Consider the following 10109-nt stretch of genomic DNA (forward strand, 5'->3'; position numbering starts at 1 on the left):
TTGTATATTAAAACAATACAGTAAAAACTCTGATGATCTCATCAGTTCCATCTCGCTTATAGTTAGATTATGAAACTATCGTCGATTGTTTTTGCAGCAAAACTGTAAAAACAAGTGACAATAGGTGACGCGTCAGACCTATCGAGTAAATAACGCGTAACCCACTGTCAATTGTTTTTAAAGTTTTGCGGCAAAAATATCTAGGGCTTATGGACTATATGTTTAGTGCCTTATGGTTTACAAGTTTATAGATAAATCACTCAGGTTCATAGGTTTGTAGGTTTTAACTTGATATATTTAAAGATTGTACGTTTGAAGTTTAGAGGTTTAAGGTTAACAAATTATGAAATGTATGGGTCATATGTTCTACATTTGACCGATTTATTAGACGATTGGTTAAAGCTTGAATCAAAAATCTCTGGGTAAATAAAACTAAGTTTGCACCATGTGAACTTATACCAGAAGTTTTTCCAAACATTAAAAAAAAATTTTACGATTCATGAAGAATTATTGTCCATTTTCGACAAGAAAATCCTTGCTGTCATATATCAGGTCACTGTAAAAATATGACAGCAAGGATTCTTTTTAAAAATATTTCTCATTGATTCCGAAAAAAAATAAACCTATTCATGAAGAAATGGTCATAATGTATATTTGTTTATGAAAATCGTTGAAATAATTGTCGATTTCTGTCACTATTAAAAAAATAATAGCATAGATTCTTTTGCAAGATGTTTCGAATTAATTATGCAAAAGTTATATAATAATTAATTAAAATTAATTAAAATTTTTGGTTCCTATGAAGAATGTGATATCAAGAAGTCTTAGGCAAAACATTTTGAGTTTATTCTGCAAAAAAAAATCAAACTTTTTCGTTTAAAAATTTTCAAAATGTGGATTTCTTTATAAAAATTATTTACATAATTAACATTTTTTGGTTACTATAAAAAACATCACGGCAAGGAGTCTTAGGCTAAACATTTTAAGATGATTTCACAAAACAGAATTATGCCTTTTCATAAAACAATGGCCAAAATGTACATTCGTTTATGAACATTGTTTAAATAATTTACATTTTTTGGTTACTATGAAAAATATGATAGCAAGAAGTCTCAGGAAAAACGTTTTAAGTTGATTCCATTCAAAAACAAAGCCTTTTCCTCAAAAAATGGTAAAAATGTGCATTTGTTTAAAAAATTGTTTAAATGATTGGCAATAATCAGCTATTTTTAACTTATTGTAAACGCAGATCATTATCTAAGATACTTTATACAAAACCTATGGTTCAAAATTAGCCAATCATTGCAAATCACGTAAAAATTACGTTTGTTTATAACATTATTGAAAAAAATTGTTATCTGAACCACTAACAAATTATTTGCAGTTAGTTTTTACGTTTATTTATCACCTTTTTTACGGTTTTTTACAGATTTTTACGGCTTTTTAAGGTTTTTTACGGTCAATTAAAAAAAGAAAAATCCAAATCCGTTAAGAATTGCACTGTCAGTCGATTTTTGTCCAAAAAATGTGCTTTTTCTCCAACTCTCGTGCCAAACGATGTTCACGTGTTTAAAAAATATTCTAATTTTTGTTGAAAAAAACTTTTTCTCACCTGAAAATACTGTAAAATAATGTGACAGTGATCGCCAGTAACAATTTCTATGAAACATGACCACTTATATTTTTTATAACCAATTTCTCGGGAGGATTTTGTAATTTTTAGTTTTTCAATTTCGGATTTCCCTTCATAATCTGAATTGATGCAGATATTCTTGAAAATGACATAGGTTGAATTGTATTTGTTAAAATGCGACAAGTGTTGATCTTGTAAAGAAATTAAATTAATTAATTCAAAACTTTGGCACCTTGGTCTTGAAAATAATGTTTTCACTACAACTGCTTTATGTGTTTGTGAGAAAGAATTGCAATCACTATTTTCATAAAAATTAGAACTTGTTATGAAAAAAAGTGTGTATCGGCATTTTAAAATTCTCGATTCTTTAAATTTGAGATATCTCTATATCATTTCAGATACTTCAGATATTGTGGGAACTGATACATGTGCAATTCTATTTGTTATTTCTTAAGTAATCGAAATGAATAAATAAAAAGTGTTTGAATTCTTCCTTTAGAAAAATCAGCTTTTGCCAATCTAAAAATAGTTTTATTTTTAATGACAAGAAGGTCTCAATTGTAGGATTTACATTACTTTTAGCCTTAGGTAATCATAAATGGATCTGGCACAATGGATCAATAAATGACTTTTTTAACTACATGAAAATTTCGAGATATTTGAAATTACATAAATGAATAAAAAGCATTTATTTATTAATAATTTTACGTAGTAATAGTGATTGCGAATCACTCTCACGAAAAATGAAAGCAATTTTAGTTAAAAAACTTTTTTTCGAAGGCCCAAGAGCAAAGTTTTATACTTACTCATTTAACTTGTTTACAGAATTAACAATTTTTGTATAATAACAAATATAATTGAACCTTTTTCCTTTTCAAGATTATCAGCATCAATTCAGGTGATAAAGGAAAATCGTAAATTGAAATACCGCTAATATAAAGTCTTGCAAAAGAGTTGTTTATACAAATTACAATTGGTAATTTTTTATAAAAAATGTTGCTTACAATCACTTTAACAATCATTTGAAGTATAAATACATGAGCACAAATTTTGTTAAAAAAATTAGAATATTTTTCAAAGACATGAAAATTCCGTGATAATTGAAATTAAATAATAACAATCGTTTATTGCTAATTTTACGTAGAAAAAGTTTATGCAAATCTCTTTAACAGAAAATTTGTAGCAGGTTCAGTGCAAAAAAAAAAATTTCTAGGCCAAAGTTTTATATTTAGCTATTTCATTTGTTTAGAAAAATTCACAAATTCCAATTTTTTGAAAAAAATTATTTATAACAATTATGATTGCTGTTGTTTCTTAAAAATTGTTACTAACGATCACACTTACAATAATTTAAAGCATTTTCATGCAAGAACACATAGTCCGAGATCCCACTGCGTTTTTTCGAAAGTGAGAACTGATCGTGATAAAAGTTAGTGTGAATGAAAGCTGATACGTAGGCGATTAAGAAACTGCCCGTCTGCCAGTTCCAAGTCGGTCATAGGTGCGATAAAATTGGACTATTATCGGCAAATTTATTCAATAATCACCTGGTATGTCTGAACGCAATGAAATCTGTACCACATTGTAGGGGGCAATTAATGCTTTCAGAAAATGTGTGACTGCTACCCTCCACCTGCTCAAGAACCTCTGGCAGACAGGCCTAAAGGGCGTGATTGCAGGTAACTTTCAGGGTATGCTAAGGAACGCGATAAGACAAAAACTAAATAAAAGGTGAAAGCCCTCTGTATACGAAAAACTCTGCCCGCCAAGGCTCAAGGTAACAGAAATATGCCGCAGACGTATTTCTTTGCCAAATTTATTTGCTTTCGCTGTAATATTGTAGACGGGAGGCTACCGTAAGAAGAGGCTTCATCTTTGTTGCGGGCGAGGTCTGCTAGGTGAGTGTGGTGCGGCGGGGAAGGCGACTGAGCCTCATTGGAAACTGTAAAAGGCTCCATTACTCGAAATTCCCTCAGTAGGCGGCAAACACTTGTGAATGGATACACCCTTTTCAACAATACCATCATGCTGTGAGCATACAGTAGCCATGTTATTCAATGGGACTCGAGGCTCTTCTTTGCTCAAATAAACTGTTAAAATGTACATTTTTTCATATTCAATTTACAAATTATAAACATTATGGTTAAAATTTCGATTTTAATTAAGTTTCAGAATTCTAATGAACCTTGGCTTTTATTTCGCAACAGATTTTAAAAGGTTACAAAATATTGAAAGGCATTTCAACTTTTGAAAAAGTTATCACGGATATCAAAGACCTCAAAAATGCCCGCACACCATATTTCGAAGATTTCACATACATTTTAAACGATTTCAAAAGGTTATACATAAGTTTAGAAGATTTCAAATTATTTCGCCTAAAGGACCCCGCACTAAATGTATGGGAAAATGGCTTTCGGTGGATTTAGTTGAAACTAAGCGCTCAAAATCAGTGAATAAAACGAATTACAACAGATTTTGTTACAAAAGTGATGTCAACATAGAAATCACGGTTCAGATCGTGGTCTGTCATATTTTCGCCTACACCGTTGACTCATATAGCGCGCTTCTCAAAATGATCAAACACTAAGCGCCCAATATTTTAACTTGACTAATGAATCACTTCTTTAAAGGCAGAAATGGTACCCAAAGTAACATTAGTAACTAGTGCGTACATTCCGATAATAACATTCTACCCTTCACAAGAGGGTAACTTAAGCGACAACAGCGATGTCACTATAAGAATCACGCATCAAAAAGTGGTCAGTAACATGTTTAGCCAAACCAATGACAATATGAGTCAACACCGTTGACTCATACAGCGCGCTTCTCAGAACGGGCAAGCGATGTCAACATAGAAATCTCGGTTCAGATCGTGGTCTGTCATATTTTTTCCTGCACCGTTGACTCATATAGAGCGCTTCTCAAAACGATCAAATGCCGACGACGGTATGTTTGTCTGTCATTTCTTTTGTGAAAGGCCTTTGAAAAAGTAATTTCTTAGTCAAGTTCAAATCTTTTGCGCTTAGCGTTTGCCCGTTCTGAGAAGCGCGCTGTATGAGTCAACGGTATTGACTCATATTGTCATTGGTTTGGCTAAACATGTTACTGACCACTTTTTGATGCGTGATTCTTATAGTGACATCGCTTTTGTCGCTAAAGTTACTATGATTGGTTTTATTCGCTAATCTTGAGCGCAAAGCGTTCAGCCCTCTTGCGAAGGGTAGAATGTTATTATCGGTATGTGTGCACTAGTTACTAATGTTACTTTGGGTACCATTTCTGCCTTTAAAGAAGTGATTAACTAGTCAAGTTAAAATATTGGGCGCTTAGCGCTTGATCGTTTTGAGAAGCGCGCTATATGAGTCAACTTTGTAGGCGAAAATATGACAGACCACTATCTGAACCGTGATTTCTATGTTAAATCGCTTTTGTAACAAAATCTGTTGTAATTCGCTTTATTCACTGATCTTGAGCGCTTAGCGCCGCATAGCGCTAAAACTGTCCATTTTTTTGGATTTTGTTAACGGATATTTCATCCAGCACTTATAACCTTAAAAATTACAAAGTTTCAGCTAAATCCACCGAAAGCCATTTTCCCATACATTTAGTGCGGGGTCCTTTCCAAAACATTTCAAAAATTTCATAAAGATTCCAAGGAATTTAAAGATTTTAAATTTTTTATACGGGTTTTTCATATAAGCGAATAAAAGTAAAATATCGCTGCCCTAAATAAATTCTAAATATTTATGTATGTTATATTCTAAAATTAATGAATGTGCACAGGAGTAGGCGGATCTTCAAGAGAGGTTTCTTTCAAAGCGTGACCTGAGTATTTTCATTGTGAGTAATAAATATGAGAGCGTGAGATTCGAGATGCGACAAGCGAGCGCTCTAAGACTTTTCAAAATACTTTAGCTTTTTTAGCTTATAGATACTTTCAAGATACTTTAGCTTTTTTAGCTTATGCTTTAGCTTGTTACTAATTCATCGATTTTTAAGCCAAAATATATCAATGTTCAATTAAAATGCAATGGCTGATATTTCAAGCAAAAAATATTTTAATTTGAAATAAAAAACAGTTAAGTTCAACTAAAAATGAAAAAATCTGCAATAAAATAGTTGCATCCTCAATCAAAACAGAGTTGTTGTTAACTAAATAGTTGAATTTTCAAGAAATAATGGAATGGTGTCATTCCTAGTTAAAAAAATAATTTTCGAATAAAAAGAACGAATTTCCCCAAAAATAGTAAAAATTTTAACCCAGAAGATGCATTTTGAACTAAAATTATGAATCTTAAGAAAAATTCATTTTCAAAAGAACAGTTCAACATGCAGCCCAAAAGATGATATTTGAACCAAGGAGATTTATTTCAGAAGAGTGAAATAGTTTAAATTCCAACCAAACACACTATTTTTTAACTAAAATAAACTAAAACTATTTCAAAACATTTCTAAAACTGTTTCAAATTTAAACAAAGTAGTTGATTTTCCAGCCAAAAAATATAAATAATTTCAGTAAAAAGAAACCTCTGTCTTCTCTGTCTTTTTGTTTTATCACTGTCACTTTTCCGTGGCGAACACGATGATATCCATAATCATTGAGTGATTCATCACTGATTTGCACTGACTTTCAGTCACTTTTCTCACAAACATAACACTTCATTTTAACTTTTACGCCAAGTGGACACCGAACTGAACAAGACTAGACTAAACAGCGTAACTAAATACCGTGACTAAACACCGTAAACCGAAACCCTTAGATGCCTTCCCCACTGCACCGCACCCACGCAGCAGCCCTAGTCCCCGACGAAGATGAATCCTCTTCTAATGGTAGCCTCCCGTCTACAAAGAAATACGTCTGCGGCATATTTCTGTTACCTTGAGCCTTGGCAGACACAGTTTTTCGTGTACAGGGGGCTTTCACCTTTTATTCAGTTTTTGTCTTATCGCGTTCCTTAGCATACCCTGAATGTACCTGCAATCACGCCCTTTAGTCCTGTCTGCCAGGGGTTCTTGAGCAGGTGGAGGGTAGCAGTAATACATTTTCTGAAAGCGCTAATTGCCCCCTACAATGTGGTACAGATTTCATTGCGTTCAGACATACCGGGTGATTATTGATTAAATTTGCCGATAAAAGTCCAATTTTATCGCATCTATGACCGACTTGGAACTGGCAGGCGGCAATGGGATCTCGGACTAACATTTGTTGCAATATAAATTACAATGCTTGGCTTTTGGTTAATGTAATATGTGTATTATAATAAAAATATAGAAATATCAAATTACTATTATTATATGCAAATCGCGCTAAATATCTCGATTTTCTTATGACTTCTATAAATACATAATAAATATTCATGCGAAAATGCAAATATCTCTTACAAACGTGCTTGTAGAAATTTAGCGAACTTCAATGTGAAAAAATTATAATTAAAAATTGGGGCAAAATTAAAAACTGTAAACTTTTTTTTGGATTAGACATTCGTTTTATCCCACTGTGCACAGTTGTACTGAGCAAATATTAATCACTTTTAATGAATTTGTTTCAATATCTTCAAATTGTATGAATAAACTCATTCTGCTAATTAAAATTGAATCATAAAATTGAATTGAAAATTGAATTATGATTTTCAGTTTTTCTAACTGGCCTGCATCTCATAACAATAAATGAATAATTCATTACGGGTAATTCGACGCCCCGCAGTGTGTCTGCCTTATGAGTTTGAAAAGGTAGATGAGTGTCTCGCGAAATTGCACACACAGCTACATTAGGCGTCACTGCTGTTATTATTTTATTTTCGACTACTTAATAAAATATAAATATTCTTCCAAAAATCTGCTCTGGTCAGCAAAACATGTTTAGATGCCGTGTGCCAAAAATTGGACAAAAATATTTAAAATTGCGGCTGAGTAATGGAAACTCTTTTTCTATTTCTAATAACTCCCCTTAAGGCCCTCTGATACTACCCTCACAATGATGTTACCGTCAATTTCTCGCCTATGCTCCTGTCAATATGAAATCAGATATCGAGTTGAACCCCACCGGACCTTTGAGATAAAGGATCCCAAGAATGCATTGTTTTGCATTTGCTCGGTTGCCTGGCGCGCCGTTTGCCCCTGGATATTATAATGATTTAATAGAAAAAGTAAGGTATGAAAAAAAGAAGATGTGCGTGTTCATTTTTTATTCTTGCAGTTAATTTTTTTCAATTTCTAAGAATTTTTATCAGTCACTCAAAACAAATGACTGTTTAAGTTAACTGTCTGTAATTAAGTCTATTATTAAATATTACGAGTTTTTCGCAACATCAATTGTGTAAATTAAAATTTTCAATGAAGTGATTTTATTTCATGATAAAATTTTTTTTCGAAATGTTTCTAAACATTATTGATCGAAGAGAAAATTTTAATTGTAAATGAATTTTTTTAATATTAGGAAATAGCTCTGTTCTTAAAATTTTGCTATCGTAGTATATAAGATTTATGAGAGTATTTGCAATAAATGAGATTTGATTTTAAAACACACGAAACAGATTCTAAAAGATTTTAGGATAATTAAAAGATTTTTCAGGAAGACTGAATTATTTGAAAAGATAATTAGAAAGAAGGTTTAGAAGTTTTTAAAAGGTCTTCAAATAATTAAAAATTTTCTATAAATTTTTTCAACAATTTTTAACAACTTTATAAAATTTGGAGTATTTCGAAAAAAATGTTAGAAGCTTTTTAAGAATTTTTATGAAATGAAAATTTTTTGCTAAGATTCCTCTGAAAGTTTTTAAAAATCTCGAGGTTTTTAAGGCAATCGTAAAAATGTAATTTTTTACTTTGGAAATTATTTATGAATTTTAGAATTTTTGAAAAGATTAACAATATTTAATAACTTGAATAGTTCTTTTCGAAAATTTATTTTTTTTCAAATTATTTTTTCCAATCTTCTTAAAATCCTAAATATCTTTTAAGCTGACTCTAACTTTTCCTAATATTTTGTAAATCCTGAAAAATAAAAAAAATACATAAAAATGTTCTACATTTTTTTTCGGCATATGTGAAATCTTCAAAAATCGTTTTGAAAATTTCTCCAGAATCTTACGAAAAATATATGTGTATAACATTAAAAAGAAACTGATAAGCCGTTTTTTCTTCTTTTTTACAGGATAAAGCTAATAACTCAGTTATTAGTAGATATACTGAATTAGGAAATTTGAAAAGTATTAAAAGTTGAAAGAAAATTAGATACTTTTTAATTTAATTTATTTTTATTTATACCAATTTATTTATTCAACTAAAGTTTAATTGAATACTATTTAATTAGATAATATAATAAGTGTTCAAGAAAGCAGTTTTAAAGAGCTGCTTATCTATTTATATTGCATTTGTTTTGCGGGGAAATACATTTCTCTGAAACCCTCCGCCGGTTCTGCGAACTACAGATGCCACGAATCAGTCAGAATATAAGATTCCTCAACATATTGGGCGAATTCAAAACAAAATCACACTTTGACTTCTCATGTTGTCGAGACAAGACGGCCTTTAAATTTGTATTTAAGATATTCTCTGGCCATTTTAGATTTTAAAGCGGAATTTAAAGTGAAATTGCTTAAAAATGTTTTGCAGTGCAAATCACTTAGCTCTTTAAGTCCCGTGTGATGCATTATAACTTTCTTAAATAAAAAAAAAATTTTAAATGCTCCCATGAATGTACGAGAGTGGATCAAATATAAACCGGAATTTTACAAACACTTTTCTTAGCCAATCGCAAGCACTCTCACAGTGTAGGCTCTTGTAATGTAGTGTATTAGGAGTGGGTAAAACGCTTGGTGAGCTGTTTGACTCAGTCAATTCGTCAGTACAGCTATGAGTGACCAACAGGTTCCAGCGTCCGTTGCACAACGGGTTATAATAAAGTTTTTAACTAAAGAAGGCGTTAAACCGTGCGAAATTTTGACTCGATTGAAGGACCAGTATGGAGATGATACTCTTTCTAAAACTCAAGTGTTTGATTGGGCCAAAAAGCTTAAGAGTGGACGAGAAAGTGTGGAAAATGTGAGTCATAATCGACGTCCAAGATCAAGTGTCTCTGGCGATAACATTGGTGCAGTTCGTGACCTTATTGAAAGTGACAGGCAGTTCACTATTCATGAAATCGCTTTACAGGTGGGCATTAGCTATGGAAGCGCTCAAACAATCATTAAAAATCATCTTGGTTTCAAAAAAATCTGTGCCCGATGGGTCCCAAAGTTATTGAACGAAGATCAAAAAAACATCCGACTGCGAATCAGTACGAGACATCTGAATCGATTTCAGCGGGAGGGAGAGACTTTTTTGAAGTATATCGTGACATGTGATGAAACATGGGTGCATCATTACACTCCCGATAGTCCGGGGGCTGGGTATGATCCCGTATGCACTAAGACCGCCAAAGCTGAAAATCCTCTATTCTTATGTATTTTGAGCCCCTGAATCCGAATCCACAACT

General features: G+C 32.0%; 1 protein-coding gene across 1 annotated transcript in view; it reads left to right on the forward strand.

Moving 5' to 3' along the window:
• Positions 1 to 10109, forward strand: part of LOC117174603 (putative sodium-coupled neutral amino acid transporter 11) — a 341087-nt gene that overhangs the window by 273643 nt on the left and 57335 nt on the right. The gene's annotated exons all lie outside the window — the stretch shown is intronic.

Source organism: Belonocnema kinseyi, chromosome 6 (assembly GCF_010883055.1).
Source record: "Belonocnema kinseyi isolate 2016_QV_RU_SX_M_011 chromosome 6, B_treatae_v1, whole genome shotgun sequence".
Taxonomy (NCBI): Eukaryota; Metazoa; Arthropoda; class Insecta; order Hymenoptera; family Cynipidae; genus Belonocnema; species Belonocnema kinseyi.